This window comes from Equus asinus, chromosome 6, assembly GCF_041296235.1.
Source record: "Equus asinus isolate D_3611 breed Donkey chromosome 6, EquAss-T2T_v2, whole genome shotgun sequence".
Lineage (NCBI taxonomy): Eukaryota > Metazoa > Chordata > Mammalia > Perissodactyla > Equidae > Equus > Equus asinus.
Window position 1 is genome coordinate 87,838,595 of NC_091795.1, and position 19,281 is coordinate 87,857,875.

Sequence of the window (19,281 nt, forward strand, 5' to 3'; positions counted from 1 at the left end):
ATGAATTCTGACGCTGCTTGGAACCAACTCTACGGCCTGAGCAAGGCATTGTCTCTGAGGCTTCATTGACTTATCTACCTGTCTGTTAACTGCATAGTGGCCGTTGCTTGCAGAGATTTAGTAAAAAACAGAAATAATGTACATGAAGCCCTAGGCACAACACCTGGCACTTAAGAGGCAGTGACTGGGGGCTTATATTTTTATTTGCTACCAGTAACCAGCCTTAGAGTCAACAAAATATGCCCCTCAAATAATTTTTACCTGTTGTTGTTATTCTTGAAGGGACATGATGAATAAAAATACCCATAGATGATAGATTCCATTGATAAAGTTTCCATTGTTAAAGGGGTGTGTTGACACAAACAGTGATTTGATTGTTGGCTTACCTTTTGGCCAAAAATAATCTAGTTCAACTTTAAAATGGTTTCACCTCAGATCTGTGTAGCAGTTCATAGATTCCAAGAATATTAAAGCACATGTAAAACCAAGAAAATAGAGCATGTATTGACATTTCTAGTTTATAGACAAGAAACTAAGGGCTCAGAAAGGGTGATTTGCTCAAGGTCACACAGACCAAACAAAAGGCCAAGATGGGGCTAGAACCTAGGTCTCTGGACCACAATATAGCAAGTATCTATTTGCACTATGATGCCTAATTTTCTTGCCTAACATCCACCTTTCTTGTTCTTGCCTATATGTAGAAAAACAAAGATTAAGTGTAATAACTATCTTCCCCAAGATGAAAAAAAAAATGGCCCTGGACTCAGAGTTTAATTCACATCAATAAATCGCCACACACACACACAGAGGAATTTTACTCTAATATGTAAGATAAAAGAAATTAGTTATTTTAATCTAGGTTTTCATTTGATGGTTTTGTTGAAATATCAAGTTGATTTCTTATGTAGTATCTTATTCCAATGCCAAATGACAGGAAATTTATTAGTGACATTTTATAAGACATGCACTCATTTGCATTAGAAGCTACTTCAGCCCAAGCAAAATTGGAAACAGAATACATCTTCCATAAAAAGAAAGGTCACAATTGGCTATTCACCAGAGGGATTTAAATTTTTTAATACCATAGCACAGCCAACGGGACAGTGGAATGTTGCAGGTGTGAGAAAAAAATAATCCACTCTACCATGCAGAATTTAGAAAGAAAATGAAGAAATAGCTTTGCGGCAAATTGAGTGGCGCTTATCACTCCTCACCATGTAAAATAAAGTCATTATACATTCTGTTATATAGTTCTCAAAATCTAGCACGCAGTACTGTTGCTGATAACCAGACTAGAAAAAGAGACTAAAGATAATTGGATACTATGGTATAAATCATTTTGGAGCACAAATCAATTATCTATCCTGCTTCAATTTTTAAGTTACTGGTTAGGGTTCAAGGCATCGTGCTAAGTTTACAGAGTTTATTTCTTTCATGTTTCTTCTACGTAATATTTTAGTTAGAGAGTAAAACTTATTTATTTTCCTTAACAGAATGATTCTGGGAACATTTTTTTCAGTTGCTGCTCATTCGCTTCTGTTTTTGTGTTACACTATGTATTGCAAACACATGGGCAGAAGCATTATGCAGAGATTGATAGCAAAGATGTTCACATGCTAACAAGACAAGTCAGCAGGTGCAAGATCTCATTGGTAGGGTCACTAAGCAGATCTAGATGTACAGACTTGGCCTATATTCAAAGATGATTCTGTAATGACTAGTCTGATACCAAAAAGAGGAATGCAAAGTCGTATAAATGAACCCACTTTCATCCAACCCACAGGGAAGTTGCTTAAAATCGTGATGATTAAAGATTTTTGACTATCTTAGAAGTTCAAAATCACTGTCCTCTAAGTTTTGTGCTTGTAATTAATGTCTGCAAAGAAAATTACTTTGCTTCTTATATAGAGGAAACACACAGCAAGTAAAGATAATGTGAATTTATCAACACAAAATATACGCACACTCATGAATACATCCCATGAGACAAGAAGAGTAAAATTTTAGTAACTATGATTTATAGCTATATTTTGTCTATGAGCTTATGGTAACAGATGGCGAGAGGAAATAGAAAATTAGATGCACATTCATTTTTTTAAAGCAGAAATGACATTAAATCAAGAAAGTCAGAACGAGTGACCCATTTTAAATGTACTCATCTGGGTTTCTATGGGGGTATGTTAATTATAATAATATATCTTGCCTAAGAGAAAAAAAAATGGCGTGACTTAAATGAGATCCTCAGTGGTGAGATTATTTATACTCAGCTGGAAGAAATATGAACTCCAGGAGCCAACCTGAAAAATCTCCCTGCGTGTCTCCAACCTGTTCCTGACCACCTCTAGTTCCTTTTACGATCATGAACTCTAGTATAAGTGTTCACACATCAGTGGCTTGTCTGTAACCTGGTGATCTCTGGCCTTCCACAATTGGAAAGGCTGTCATAACTCCTACTAAGAGCAGGCTTCAGAGTGGTCAGATTCTATCTCTTTGATGAGAATCAGTCCCTATGAAAATACTGTATGTTCTGTAGAACTGCAAAGTAAAACGTATGCATTACAAAGTCCATCTGTTGTTTCTGCTTTGCTAGAAACTAATTACTTATTTTTATTTATTTGTTAATAAACAAAAACTTGTTCTTACAAATCTACCAGTTTCAAGTAAAAGAAATTCCAAAAAGATATGGAACCTGAGCTATTTCTTCTCTCCCATGACATGTAATTTCTGATAAGCCATACAAAGGATTTGAGAATCCATATAATGTAATCTATAAAAGGAGAAAATGTTGAATATACATTCAACAATAATTCACAGAAGTTATTCAGTATGTGTCTATCTGCAAAATTAAGTACACTGATAAGATCAGTTGGTTGAAAGGGAATCAGGTTGAGCAAGAGCTACATACTGACAAAAAATGCAGAGTGGCCACAGTGAGGAAGGACCCTAGAACCACAGTCTACCAAGGCAAAGGATCCAGATGGAAAAGTTCAAAAGATGCAGATGTGGATTCTTCTCTCTTGTTCAATTATGAAAATGCCTAAATAATGTATTTTCTTCCCCTAGATACAAGAGGAATCAAGATGAAGTAGAGATAAAGTCACTAAGCAAAAGAGTATGTAGTATGATGAAAGAAATGGGAAAGAGCAAGGAAAAAGACTTCCTACTGGCCCATAAAAACATTAAAACTCATTTCCACAAACTGCACAAAGGCTTCCTAGCTATCAGCAGCATCACTGTTGTAGAGAAGATTAAACTTTAATTTTGGGAGCCAGTGAGGAGAAACAGAGGACTCAACACATTTAACTTCATAAACCACAGGAACATTATAAACCACAAATGCTTTGGGTCTGGCTCCTCTGGTCATTCCCGGTGCACACCTACCTTCCCTGAGCTTAGGGAACACAAGAGGAGGGCACTGCGTGCAGACACTTGGTGAGCAGCCTTGACAGAGAGCCTCAACTTTAACTTGACATGTTGGGACAACACCAGCCCACAGAGAGGGCAGTTTATACCCTCACATCCAACACCACTGCCTGATAATCTGAAACACCCTTTTCCCCCTTTAACTCTCAGAATTGCTGATTGCAGTATTTTTGGTGAGTCACTGACAGAGTCTCTCCTGGACGAAGCTCAAGCTTCTCCTAATCCTCTTCCCAACTAATCTTGACTTTTGGACTTCCATGCCCTTCTTTGCATTACTCATTTTAGCAAGAATCATGTCAAATTGGTTTAGACAGAATCCCCCAACCTCAGGATCTGATCGCCCTGGCCTGTCTTCAACAAGAATCCTGTTAGGTCGGTTTAGCCAGAATCCCTCCCCTTATCCCTGATGTTTCCTCTAGCAATTTTCCACTCACGGACTCCCATCCTGCTCTTTGGTTATAAATTCCCATTTTTCCTTATTGTATTCAGAGTTGAGCCTAATCTCTCTCCTCTGCTGCAAAACCCCATCTCTATAGTCCCTATACTAATTAAACAGTCCCGAATAGAATCTACCTTACTATTTTAACAAGTGTTATGAATAATTTTTTTCTTTGACATCTTTACATTAAAGATTTGACCTTTCTCATCCTCCATGGGAGAAGGCAGCAAGGGCTTTGCTATACTAGGATCCTCTCTAGGGCTTTACAATCCAGGACCTCAAGAGTGTAGCACCTATCAATGAGCCCAGCAACAGAGGATCAAGACCCGGCAAGACAAGGCATTTGCATCTCCCCAAAGGTGGTTAGAATATATGGCATTGTCTGTATGTTAGACTAGAAAACCCAAGACACATCCTTTATCCCAGCACAGATTATACTTTTTAAAAGAGACTCAAAAAGAATACCAGAATATTGAAATATGAAATGTGACACAATTGTATGTAAATCTCTGTGCTCAATGGAATATGGTGAAAATTAATGTAGTGATCTTTCTAAGCACCTATCTTTTGCCAACAACATGATTCCAATAATCGTTAACTAAATCCAGGGACTATCAAGACTCAAATTAAAGAGACATTTTTTTCCTCCACAGATCTGTTATACTCTTGCAAAGAAATCTCTTGCTGAACAAAATTGTTTATCTATGAAAAAAGATCTTATTTTAGGCAAAGCTCCCTCAAAAACCATAAGTACTCTCTGCAGTAGTCATTTTAGAGAGACATTGAACAAAGGATTCACAGTGATGGAAGTTAATGAAATTATATAGCTTTGGCATAATAAACTTTTCAAAATGATTCTAATATATTGAATATTTAAACAACCTTCCTCAGGCAATTACAATTATTAGGTTTTGGAAAAGTATTATTCATGTTTATAGTTGTCAAAGATCCACTCCGGGAAATGAAAAAATAAAGAAGTGGTATAAACTTAAACTTGTATACAAACTATATACAAATATATAAATACATAATAAACTCAGGATTTGGGGGTCTTCTAACTGTATTTAATAATCCATTCCACATTAAATAATTACATGACAAGATTAGGCAGCACTGTTTAAAATAAAAAAATAAAAATCGTGGAAACTAGAGAATCCTTTCAGAATCATTCTAATCAGTTTCATTACTCTAAAAAGCAGATATTATTATCCCCATTTTACGTTAAAAAAGGTAGGTTAGCCCTTTACATAATGCAGGAGCTAGACCAGGCTGCAGAGGCTGGTGTGGGTTCAGAACCTGAGGCTAGTTATGCCCTGAAGTGCTCCACTCAGGTGATGAAACCTGAGTCCGTCTCACGCTTGAAACCAGGGGCTGCATCCGGGTTTCCCACCAAAAGAGGCGAGTCAGACACAGGGGAGGCTCTGCCTCTATGCAAGCTGCCTGGTGACCAGGAATGAACCAAGCCTCCCACTGAGTCTGTGATCTCCTCAATGCCACCAACATGGCACTGAAAGACCTAAGTCTGGACTGAGGCCCGGGACTGAGCAGAGGCAACATAGAGTGGCTAGAAAGTGAGTGGGGAGCACCGAGGGAAAGAGAAAGAGAAAAACAATTTTGTTCATCCTACTCAAAATTAGCTCTTAAATCAAAACGAAAAAATCTAACTATGGGAAAGATGGCCAAAAACATCAACAGTTGGAACATTAACTTACTCCAGAGGCAGTAAATTTTATGGATAACCTAATACTATGAAACAAATGTTTAGAATGTTCCGCTGAGTGGAATAAAAAGTATGAAAGAAGAACAGACAGAAATAAAACAAGAATATGTAGATAACCAATGAGAAAGCTTGAAAATGAAAAATATGTATGTAAATAAAACTCAGTGAATGAGTTAACCTATAGACTGAACACAACGAGAGCATGAGTGAACTGGAAGATAGTGCTAAGGAATCCTTCCAGAGGGGGCACGGAGACACAAAGAAAAAAAGATTCAAGTGCAGAAATTTCTCTAGTTCTACTTAGGACTGTTTATTTGCTTTGTCTTCCTCAACTTGTATGATGACTCTCACTTCACTTCTCTACCTTACCACCTCCACAGCCCTCACCTTTGTCCCTGCTAACCTCACATCTAATCCTTGAAGACTGAAGAGCTCAAAGGAGAGAAAAAAACATCCCCTTGCTTTTCACACAGGCTCCATCAACTAGAAGAGAGTGTGGATGTCCAAGCTGAGCAAGGGGACAGACAGCAGACCCTGCTGCCCCAGGGGGAGTGTCAGGGGACATTGTGTCCAGCATGCAGCACTTGCATCTTCTCACTGGGGTTTTAAAGTTAAAGTGGGCAAAGGGGCCAGGGGAGGTAAGAGGTGAGACTGTAGCTGAAGAGGAAAGTCTTTCCCTATTGTCCTAAAATGCTTTCACTTTCTGTTCCTTTCTTTAATGTTCTTTTACAAATATCCTATTTCTTATCCTGTAGCTAATCTAATCAAGTCTTGCTCTGGGAGATATCATCAGGCATCTCTGACAGCGAGGCCCGAAGAAAGCAAAGGGGTCTGAGTGGCAAGGCTTTCTAATCCAGAAAGGATATGAGCAGCTTCCCAAATCCTTTCTCCTCTTCTTGGTGCAGGTTACAGAGAGCCTCAGTAACAACTGACGGAACATCAACAGTTCCCGGATTTACAACCGGCCATGCCTCAGTAGGCCTGTTGTCCTTCCATTTCATGAGGCAACCTGGTTTCACAGAGGAAATTGTGGATTGACAGTCAGAAGTCCTGTGTTCTGTTCCCAGCACCAATACACACCCCGAGGAGACCGTGGTGGAGTCACCTTCTTCCTCTGAGACTCGTTCTCCTGCTCTGTAAAATGAACAATGAATTAAATCATCCTAATGATCGCTCTCTTTCTACCAGCTCCCTCAGGCTTCAACAATAAAAGAATAATGTTCATTGACCAAATGCCTTTACTGTTACATTGGTCAATTAATCTCAGTGTGCTCAACTGAAATGATAATAATAATATCTTTCTCATAAGACTCAGATGAGAACTAAATCAAGTAATTCATTAACTAAGGTGCCTGCCTGGAAGATAGCAGATGTTCAATAAAATGGTAGGTTTTAGTATTTACACTTATTTGTTAATGATAAAGAGAATTAAAATTTCATTTTAAAAAGGTGTGGCAGATGTCTTTCCAACCATTTCGAAAGAAGACTTACTTGAGATTCCCCAGGAACTCTGAAATTCAAGACAGAAAATCCTGATTATGAAAGAGGGACATGAAAACAGTACCAGCCCTGTTAGGGGGTGGGCATATGTGAGGCAAGTGTTCCCACATGGCACAGATTCAAGAAGCATGTCAAGGTCCCCTGGACTAAGATTCTTAGAGACACTCTAACTGGGAGGGGGAGGGGTAAGAGTAAGCCCTTACAGGGTGAAGCTTTTAGGCTTCCTAGAGAGAATGTTTTTGTATTGTCTGTCTATCCATTGCATCCATATTTCTCTCAGCAGATGTGTGTGTATATATGTACACATATACTATTTATATGTAAATATTGTATAAGATATTTATTAATATACACATATAATTTCCCCTTTCTCTGTCTTCAAGATTCCAGTATTTCTGCCTATCTCCAACGTTTCCAAGTCCGGTCTCTTCCAGCTCCGATCTGGCTGATTTCTTTGGCTGCAATCCACGGAAATGAGTGAAATAAATGAGCACAGCTATGGTTAGGAAGGAAATAATTTTACAACTAAAGAGCAATGTTTTCCCCTCAAAGCTCTCTCTACTACCCCATCTCCTGCCAAAGCAAAGACAGCACAAGCACATACAAAACCTCATGCCTCACTTTGGTAAAACTAGAAATAGGCTTCACAATGATTATATATAGCACATTTTCTTGGATTTGTGATTTATTCATTATGCTAGAAATATTCTTTTAATAGTCAAAGAAATACCACTTTTGCAGCACCTTCTTTATTGGCCCCACCAAAAAACCAGCAATGGATTATATAGCAGAAGCTGTGAGCCATCTTATTTTATTTGCAAGCCTAACATAAGAAATAAAGGCCACATGCGATGTCTACGCATCTCAGGCCTCAGGCTAGGATTCTTTGATTTTTGTACATTGGATTGTACATACTCATACTAGAAATAATGTGTCTTACAAGTAAATATCAAGCAATTTCAGTCTCCTTGAATGTTTGGTGAGCTGTTCTCTGCTGTCTGTTTTCTCTTTTCTTTCTTTTTTGTGAGGAAGATTGGCACTGAGCTAACATCTGTTGCCAATCTTCCTCTTTTTGCTTAAGGAAGATCATCACTGAGATAACATCCTTGCCCATCTTCCTCTACTTTATGTGGGATGCCACTACAGCATGGCTTGACAAGCAGTGCTATGTCTGCACCCAGGAGCCCAACCTGTGAACCCCGGGCCACCAAAGCAGAGCGTGCAAACTTAACCACTACGCCACCTGGCCGGTCCCTCTGCTGTCTGCTTTCTTAATGCACAAGGAGAAAGAAAGTGAATAATTCTTTAGCATCCGCTATGACATTTTCTCAAGCCCAGGGTACAAGGCTTTCTTTTCACATTTCCATGTTTCTAAAATCAGAAAGCATCTTTACAGTCAACCTATATATTAAAGTCCTTTTTCTGCTTCCCTCATCTCCTTGCAAATTAATAAATTGATTGTCTTATAATCTATGATATTTTAGAATATAGAAAATGTGTACAACAACAAAAATTATCACATATTTTATTTCACCCTGTGAAGCAAGTATATGTAGCCCATTTTACAGAAGAAGAAATCAAGATCCATTATGCTTCATTAACCTATCCAAGGTAACTTACCCAAGGTCACACAACTCATGTGAGGACATTCTTGATTGGAACCCACTTCTGTCTAATTCCTGTTGCAGAGCTGCTACATTATAATGTGGAGAAAGGCACAGAATATACATCTTTCCAGAAATATTGCAGCTGGGAAGTCTGCCCTCTGGAAATAAGAGATCTTGTTCTGTATGCTTTTTTCTTTGCCTTCCCCACGTATAAGCCAGGATTCTCCAGAGAAACAGAACCAATAGGGGAGAGAGAGAGAGAGAGATAGGTAGAAGAGGAGTTTTAGTATGAGAATTGACTCGCACAATTATGGAGGCTAAGAAGTCCCATGATCTGCCATCTGCAAGCTAGAGAACCAGGAAAGCTGGCAGAACAATTCATTTCAAGTTCAAAGGCCTGAGAAGGAGCACCAACGTGCAAGGGCAAGAGAAGATGAATACCCTACTTGAAGCAGAGAGAGCTAACTTGCCCTTCCTCCATATTTTTGTTCTATTCAGGCCCTCAGCATTGGTGAGAGCAATCTTTTTTACCCAATCTACCATTTCAAATGCTAATCTCTTCCAGAAACACTCTCGCAGACACACCCAGACGTCATGTTTACCAGCTATCTGGGTATCCCTTAGTTTGGTCAAGCTGACAGACAAAATTAACCATCATATCCCATTACCAAAACTAGCTGGAATAGTTATTAAATGTATTCAAAGGGATTTCAACTCATTCTCTAAGCTAATTTACTATTTCCAAGTCATGTCCAACTTGGTAATTTATAATACCAAGTCAATGTATTTTTTTTAACTGTTGGCCATTTTATTGTTTATTTTTTAACTGATTAGTGAGCTATCTGAGAGATCAATGACTATAAATCTTCTGGGGAGTAAACACTGCACTGCTGCCATGGGATGCTGTGGCAGGTCTCTGACAGTTTCCTCTGACTTTAGTTTAGACTTTCCTGGTAGGGAACTAAGTGATAACATCGCACCATATTCCGGGCACTAAGAGGATGGAACAACATCTGTTCAATCTTATGGTTCATTCCTATTTGGGTGCAAACTGTTTCCCACAAGCAGCTGCCCTTATCAGTCAACTCTTTTTCCTGGATCAGTGAAATCCATAAACATTCCCCCAAAAGGCTCGTTTATTTCCTGCTGATGATACTATAAAGCACAGTGTGCATTAATTGGCTTCATTAATTGAGTCATCGTGGGAATGGAATGTAAATAACCCACACATGGGTTTTGTGGAATAAAATTACTGTTTGGTGCTGGAGATCTCAGTTTTCCCTCCTCACCACGGAAGGATGTGAAGCACCTTTGCAGTCAGGGAATCCAGTTTTGCAAGCTGTCTTAGGAGAACTCGAGTTTGAAAAAAAAAATACCTTCTCCCTGCAAGTATCAGGCTTTATGAAAAAACAAAAAAGTTGATGGATCTGGGGCCAATTAGCCTGATAAATAATTATCTAATAGATGTAAATTTATTCACCCTATGTGTACACCAACAAAACGTCACTTAAGTACTTTGAAAGATCTTGTCTGATTTCAATATTTATAGGGTAATCTAAGGATGAGAAAAACACTAACTAAGCTCTCCAATTAAATGTTTGTGGGCCCTGGACACACATTATTAAAGACATGGGGGTGGAGGTAGGAGTAGAAATTGGGAGCATCTAGTATCCCAGGGCCCCAGGGAGCAGGTATGCTTGTTCGCAGAGAGAGCCAAGGTTCAAGGTTGAAAAATCCTCCTGGGAGAGATTATTGTATTCATTCACAACAAGAAAAAAGTCTCCTGGGGCTGTGATCTAGAGAAGGATGGAGCACTACACACTTGGGATAGTATTCCAGAGAAGAAGAAAGTCACAGAGAGGGGAAATGGCAAATGAGATCAGCTAAAGTGCCTGGGAGATATGAGTGTAGCCCTGTTACCCAATGTCCCTCAGGCAGAAACAGGGACGGTTACTTCCCTCTTTCCTCTCTACTGGGGCCAGGCTCTGGATCAGTCCCTTGGCAGGGGTAGAATTGAAGTCTGGAGAGTAGGCTGAGTGAAGCATCATTCTCTACCCAGAGAATAGGTCTGTCAATGCAGCCGGATCACTGGCCCTGATATGCTCTTCCATTGGACAATTCTGAGTAATATGCATAGTCAATATTCACCAGTCAATGAACACTCTAGATATTGAGCTGGAGCTGAGTGTTTCCTATTCAGTTTCCTAAAACCAGATGCTCAGGCATATGGAGATAAATCAACATTACTGTCATCAGACCTACTTGTCACAGTCACAGTTCATGGCTTTAGCATTATAGACCCATGTTACAAGAAGGATCGGGAATTTTTTTTTTCTATTAACAGTCTTTAATCCACAAGAAAAGTAAAATTAATTGACAGTTGGAGATGAATAAAAAGTTATATTATCTTCTTTATGCAAATAATTTAATTTTAGTATTTAATTTCAATATATTTAATATTGAAATATGTTGTATAGTATATTTTAAGTTGCAAATATTGATTTTAGTAGATTAAATGTAGAGTTAGTAGATAGATTTAGTAGATTAAAACTTCTTCCAGGTAGAAAAAGGAAAATAAATCTTTATTCCAAGAGATATCAAATAAACACTGAATAAAAACTAAACACAAAGAAGTTAGAGCCCCATTATGATCTGATATAGAATAGATATGATGACCTGGAAAGATAGATAAAAAGCAAAAAGAGATGTTAAGATGAGAAGGTAAGTAGGAATAAAGTACAGAACTGGAAATCCAAACAGATATAAACAAAAGAGACCACAAGAGAGAAAGATGAGAAACAAAGAAGCTTAGGGACTTAGGGAGAAAATACGAAGACAGTCTGGATGAAGACATGCAGAGTAAGATAGATGTAGCCAAAGGAAGAGGGAAACATGTAGAGTGAGCAATAAAGAGAGAGAAAAATTAGCCTGCGAATGCGACAAAGTCCTGTTTTACATCACAGAGCCAGTTGCTTACCTGCGCTACAAGCCTGGAAGTATTTTGTCACCTTCACGGCACTGAGAAAGAAATATTATTGGCATTTAAATCATTATCTATTTTTACATGCAACAAATAATAGTTAAAGTCATATGGATGAGGCATTGCTCCAGGCGCTGGAGTGAAGAAGATAACTAATGTTGCCTCATGCAGTTTATTTCCTAGGGTGAGCAGAACTCAATTCTTGTGGAATGTGGTAAGAATAGTGATGGTATTAAGGTTCCTAATGCCACCAAATACAGCAAGGAAAGAGCAGTTCTCCAAAGAACGCAAGGTGTACCTATCTATATAAGGCCAGGGAGGGGGTGTTTCCGATCAAAACAACAGAGGTCCAATATAGGCTGGAGTTATATCTCCTTTTACATAAATAAACAAACAAATAAATAAATAAATAAACAAATCTGAAAGAGATTTATTTTACCCAGATAATTTAGCTACTAAGTGGCTTAAACAGAATTTTAACCCAGATCTGTCTAACCCAGTCAGTAACAAACAATCCAATTTCACATTATCAGAGTCCCATTTTAAAGAAATAATGGCTGGAACTCTTCCAGTTTTGGAAAAAGACATAAATCTACAGACTTTAAAAAGCTAAGAGAAACCCACATAGGATAAACTCAAAGAAATCTGTGTCGACACATCATAATTCAACTTCTAAACACTGAAAACAAAGACAATATCTTGAAAGCAGCCAGAGAGAAATAAGGCATTATCCATAGAGAAATATTAATTTGAATTACAGTAGATTTCTTATTTGAAATAATGGAGGACAGAGAGAAGTGGCACAACATTTTCAAGCATTGAAAGAAAAGAATTGTTAACTGCAAATTCCATATCTTGCAAAGTTATTCTTCAGGAACGAATGGGGAATAAAAATACTCTCATATGAAGGAAAACTATGAGAATTTGTCACTTAACAGACTTACTCTTAAAGAATGGCTAAAGGGAATTCTTCAAACAGAAAGGAAATGATAAATGAAGAATCTTAGTGCATCAAGAAGGAAAACTATAACAATGCAAAGAACCAAAATATGGCTAATAGTCGTTAGCCAAGAACAGTCTCCAATAGAATATTCTCCTGCTGATTGAGTTTTCTAAATCTTATTTGAGGATTGAAACAAACCTTATAACACCATCTGTATTGATCAGTTTGGACGGCCATGATAAAATGTCATAGACTGACTAAAATAAACAGCAGAAACTTATTTTCTCACATGTCTGGAGGCTGAAAAGGCCAAGATCATGTTTCCAGCAGGATTTCTGGCAAGGACTCTCTTCCTGACTCGTAGATGGCCCCCTTCTTGTTATGTCCTCACGTGGCCTTTCCTTAGTGCGTGCCTGCAGGTGTGTGGAAGGAGAGAGAGAGAGCTCTCTCATGTCTCTTCGTATAAGGACACTAATCCTATCGGATCAGGGTCTGACACTTTTGACCTCTTTTAATCTTAATTACCTCCATATAGGCTCTATCTGCCAAAGCCACACTGAGGGTTGGGGCACCACATATGAACTTGGGGAGGACACAAATATTCAGTCCATATAACCATCTGAAAGTAAAGACAATGATATTTCAATAATGGGGATGCTAGAGACCTAAATGGAAGTGAAGTTTCAATACTACACTCATAGTGATATAATGTTGACACCAACAGGCTGTAATAAGTCACATACGTAATTGTAATACCAAGAGCAACCACTAAGAAAACTATATGAAGCAATGCACTCAAAAACTCTACAAACAAATCAAACTGGAATCCTAAAGAACGTTCAAGAAAAACCTACAGTAAGACAAGAAAAAAGAAACAGAGAAAACAAATGATAAAATGGATGACAAACCCTGTCATATTAATTTCAATGTAAATGGTATAAATATACCAATTAAAAAGCAGAGATTGGCAGGGGCCAGCCCCGTGGTGCAGCAGTTAAGTTCGCACGTTCCGCTTTGGCGGCCCAGGGTTCGCTGGTTCAGATACCGTGTGCGGACGTGGCACTGCTTGGCAAGCCATGCTGTGGTAGGCGTCCCACATATAAAGTAGAGGAAGATGGGCACGGATGTTAGCTCAGGGCCAGTCTTCCTCAGCAAAAAGAGGAGGATTGGTAGCAGATGTTAGCTCGGGGCTAATCTTCCTCAAAAAAAAAAGGAAAAAGAAAAAAACAGAGATTGCCAGAATGGATAAAAAAATAAATAAAAGCAGAAAATCTGAAATTATCCATAAAAAAAGGTGAGGGGGTGTCCATAACAGGAAGATAATAAAAAAGGTTTAAAAAAAAACTGAGATGGATCTAATCCAATCTATACTGTAAGCTCTACCCTGTATTACAGCTCTGAAATCAATCTGATTATGCCTCAACTGCCCTAGAATTACGATTTAGAGTCTGGCAATACAACTTTCAATATATGCATCCCTCTCTTTCCTCAAATAAGCTGGTAAATATCTAAGGATGTGCATCAGCACGCTAAGGGCAACAAACACCAGCCTCTGACACCTCACAACAGTGGGCAGCACGGCTACAAGGGAGCAATGTGAGAAAGTCACATGCAGATAATCTCAGTGGAATGCAGGCACCCGAGATATCTACCAATGTACAAGTGAATTTTTTGTATTTTGAAATTAAGAAAGCTATTCTTACTACCCAAGCAGGCCAAAAAAAAAAAAAAAAGGGAATTCCAATCATTATTGTGATTACTTCATACCTTTAGAGCATGTTGTGGCTTTCAAACGAAAATTTAGGGGCCGGCCTGCTGGTGCAGCAGTTAAGTTCACACTTTCCACTTTGGCAGCCTGGGGTTTGCCAGTTCAGACCCCAGGTGCAGACCTATGCACCGCTTGGCAAGCCGTGCCATGGTAGGCATCCTACATATAGAGTAGAGGGAGATGGGCATGGGTGTTAGCACAGTGCCAGTCTTCCTCAGCAAAAAGAGGAGGATTGGCAGCAGATGTTAGCTCAGGGCTAATCTTCCTCAAAAAAAAAAAAAAGAAAGAAAGAAAGAAAATTTAAAATACTCACACAAATGTAGAGTATTACAAGAGAAATACAAGAATTTTTCATGCCATGTTTGCTCACTTTTCCAGAAGAAAACTGTAACTTCTTACACACTTGCTGACCTAGAAGTTTAAAAAGGGCTTCTGGACCTAGAGGTTGTATAAAGAGGTAATGAAGAACGCTGAGGGGAAAAATTTTAAATGAAAGTAATTGTCAAAGAGACTCAGGATCCACTCCTTGCTCTTCCTTTAACTCACTGTGAAACACTGGGCAAGTCGCTTGTTTTCTCCAGACCATGAAGAAATAACAGTGAGAGCATTCTGAAAAATCAATGGATAGAAGTTACTTGATAGATCAGGAGAAAATGCCTATCAGAGCATTTATGTTTTTACAGGAAAAGCAAAACAAAAATAAGTGCCTTTTCTCAAAGATCCCCAGCAAATCCTTATTTTATAGCAGACAGGCAGGTTGGAAGGTGCAATGTCAGGTTTCCAGATGGGCAGCTTGGCAGTGAGCTGAGAAATGGCCCAGAAATAGAGCCCCAGACACTCCCCACAGGAAGACCCCAGCCACCGTGTGTGTCAGGGGAGGTATATTTCTAGAACTTTGTACTGTTTGACAAGAGAAAAGGTAGATCTCTCAATCTAAGATGAGTTAATGCAGTAAGATTAAAATATAGAAATCATGTACTTCTCCCTTATTTCCATCTAACATGAGGGTTTCTCTATGAGACTCGTATGGCTTTCTGAAGACTAAAGAGAAAATAAGTATCTAAAAATCAGATTGAAAAGGCAAGAGTATGTTTTCATTCCAGGCTTGGACCAGTTGCATCCTGTTCATAACTGAAACATTAAAATATAATAATGTTTTATGTCAATTATACCTTAATAAAAATAAATAAGGTTAATTTCAGCAAGGCTGAATTCTTCTTCATCTGTTAAGTGTGTGCTTTTCTTACGTGCTTCTCTAAAGTCAAAGGCTTGTCCTTTCTCCAAAAACATTCACAGATATTTATTTTGGTACTGACCAAATCTGTTAAAGCAATTATTTGTCATCTAGTAACTTATATGATCTTTCAGAGGCTATTTTTCACTTTGAGAGTTTTGATCAAGTGTCAGTCCTAAGATAGAAGGCAAATATTCAGCATAATCAGGAAAGGTGATACTGGTTGCGTCTCTACTATCAACCAGCTGAGTGACCTTGATCAATCTCTTAACTTTTCAGTGTAACACACGTTAGAGCTTTGATAAATATAAGTTGTTGGAGAAATCAATCTGGGAAGTCTGAGAGTCATTGTTTAAATTGCAACATGATAAATAAAAACAATCCCAGCAATGATGAAGTCTCCTTAGTATCTTGTTAACATGGGATGATCAAGATCTTTACTAGTTATGCCGAATAGTCCTCTAAAAAGGAAAAGACACTCAGGTGTCTAAAGGGAAAAATAACTGTCTGCAGGAATTTCTGGTTGTGGTGTAGAAGAAAGACGATCAACATATACTGAACAACATGTTTGGAAGGTAGCTATCATCCCCATTTTACATATGAGAAAAAGTGTGCTTCAAAGAATTTATATGACTCTTATAAGATTCCTCTGCTAGCAAAGGACAGAGCCAAGAGTAAAATACAGAGCAGAGTGACCACATTATTTCCTGAATATCACATTGCCTCCTTCTACTTAGTTCTAAGCATAATCACTAGTTATCCTTGAAAATATGGACGGAAATCCATTTTCTGGCCAAAGAAATGTACAGTTAAATAGATTTACTGGGAAAAATTGCACTTGTAAAGAAAGAGAAACTAATAATTGGACTGATAAGGATTATTATTTAATCTCTATTAATATGTAAGAAGGTGACTACACTTTTAAAAACAAACAAATTAAAGAAAATGAATGCAGATACCAAAGTTTTATAGTCTGAAAGAAAGATCTGGAATGTGGATCAACTTTCTTAATAAATAATTTTTTTAAAAAAGATGAGAAGAGCAGAGATTCCGATCTTGCATCTACTCCAGTGATTCAAGTTTCTGTTTAAACGTCACCTCGTCAGAAAGGGTGTCCCTGAGCACCATGGAAATAGCAGCTTAATCACAGTCTATCACCTTACTGCTACTTTTCTTCAGAGTGTGCATCTATACGAGGCATCTATTTGTTTCTTTCTCTCTCCAATAAAATGGAAGCTTCGTGAGGGCAGGAACTTTGTTTTGTCTTGTTCTCTGTTGTAGTCTCAGCCTTAGAAAAGTACCTGGTACTATAGTTAGCACTTCATGAGTATTTGTAAACTAAATGACTGAGTGAATGAAGGGACTTACTTTCTCCCAAGGGGCCCTACAAATCCTGGTTGCAACTCCACATTGGCCTAATGGGGTGCTACACCCACATGTAAACTTCTACCCCAGAGAAAATTCTGATCTTAGGTTAATTCTCTGCAGCACAGCTGAGACCACCGAGAACAACCAAATAAAACTGTACTAAATTCTTAAGAATAAAAGGGAATTAAACAGTCTGGCATGTGACTAGATAATAAATTTGGCTGCCTCTCCAAAACCCACAGGCCCAGGAGCATCATGCTAGGGGGCCTAGGAGAGATGAGACAGAACTCAAATTCTGCTTTCTCATTCCTGTGCTTTCCTTCTCTTGCTTCTGCTTCTCTCTGGCCTCTTATTGCACTTGACCCCAACACATACATGAACACAGATGCACTTGCAAGGAGAAGACCCACAATGTGAGCAACTACATACCTGTTCATGAAGGCACACTAGCTTGGATTGAGAAGAATGGAGCATGTGCAATTTTAGGGTATTAGGAAAGACTTACCTGTGTCCCTGTTCATAAAAATAGTCACAGTGAGGGACAATCTCTCAACCTCAAGTGAAAGCTGCATCTCGGAAGACAAGTTCTTTGTGAGGAGAGAACATGATGAGAACCTCCAAACAGACACAAGAGACTGGTCATAGAAGTTTCACACAAGTGTGATGGTGATGACTGTGGCAGATTGCCCTTTCCAAAGATGGCTGACACAGTAACTCCCATCCCACATACTTTTCTAGAATCTTTCCATCTCCTCTATCAAGAGGTGGAGTCTAATTCTCCTCTCTTTCAACCTGGGTGTGTTTGTGACTTGCTTATAACTAATCGAATGCACCAGAAATGATGCTGAGTGGTTTGTAAAGCTAGGTTATAAAAGGCAATGTGGTCTTCCCCTCACTACGTAGAATAATTACTCTTAAAGTCTTCAGCCTCCCTGGAAGAAATCCAACTGACCTGAGGTCACCATGCTGTGAGGAAGCCCAAGATAGTCCACATAGACACATATGGAGAGGCTCTGAGACGACATGAAAGAAGAGATGCCTGGCCAGCCCCCAGTGACTGCAGCCCACTGTTCCAACTCTAGCCACCATCAGACAGATTGTCTGGAGTCAGAACCACCCAGCCAAGTATTTCCTGAATTACTGGCCCACAGAAGCCACGAGAGATGATAAAATGGTTGTTCTTTAGACTCCAAGTTTTGGATTGTTCTATTGCAGAGAAACAGCCAACCAGAATTATGACCAAAAGCCCTGGACATCAGAACAGAGAGAAGGTAGAAGAAGCAAAAGTGATATCACCATCTGAGTCATCCATTATATTTCTATGTATATCAGCCTTCTCCCAGTTCCTTCCTCAGTCCTCAGAATGCTTCATCTCCACTGCTGGGCTTAGGAGAAAGCTTTGAGCTTGCCACACGCGTATTATTAGAATAACAACAGGATAAAATGCCAAGGAAACATTTGAACTACTTAGTCCAACTATGATCCAAACTGCAATGTATCTTTTTCTGCATGACCAACCTGTGAGGTGAGTGAGGCAGGCAGTTTTATTGCACGTCTTACACACAGTGGAGGAAACCAAAAGCCAAGAAATGAATCTCCATAATCAATCAAGCAACAGACTCAGAAAGGAAAGCATACCCAGTCTTCCAAATTCAAGTCATTTCATACTCTATCCAAATCACCCACAACTTGGAAACGGAACTTACAGATAATATTTCTGCTGTCTCAATTCACTTTCTATTGCATTTTTTTCCTCAGCATGGCAATCAAAACTTTATTAGAAAAATGATTTATTCAAAGTGGTTTCTAAAGACAATTTGAAAATTCAGCACATCCATCCTGCATCAAGTCTATAGAATGTATGCTCTTGCTGAAACCTCTCAATTGCTTTTATTCTTGGCATTCCTGGGAGTTGGAGATGGAATAGGCATAACTAGTTTTATATCTAATAAGCTTTTGTCTGAGATGGGAAGACTTTGGGCAGATAGAGTCAGTGTGCTTGAAGTCCAGGACTGACCCCACTTGCAGGAGGACACCCACTGCCTGCTTTGGTTCCAGCTTCTTGCAGAAAGCTAACCAACAGCAATGATCCCATCAGTCATGGTAATAAGACATACACTTATCATATTCTTCGCTGTAAACACAAGTCATCCCCTAATTTCCACAATCTCACACACTGTTAACTTTACCCCTGAGAAGATGTGCTGGTACCCTCATCTTATGGTATGTGGATAGCTCAGATTCTGCAGGCTGCATTCTTAATCTTCTGACTGACACACTTGGGAGCTTCCTTGGAATA

The 19,281-nt window shown here is 38.8% G+C and overlaps 1 long non-coding RNA gene across 1 annotated transcript in view; it reads left to right on the top strand.

Moving 5' to 3' along the window:
• Positions 1-6,940, top strand: part of LOC139045560 (uncharacterized) — a 72,974-nt gene extending 66,034 nt beyond the window's left edge. Inside the window, exon 4 of the long non-coding RNA XR_011504186.1 lies at positions 6,488-6,940. This is a non-coding gene — a long non-coding RNA (uncharacterized lncRNA). The remainder of the gene's footprint in view (positions 1-6,487) is intronic.
• Positions 6,941-19,281: the final 12,341 nt, after the last annotated feature.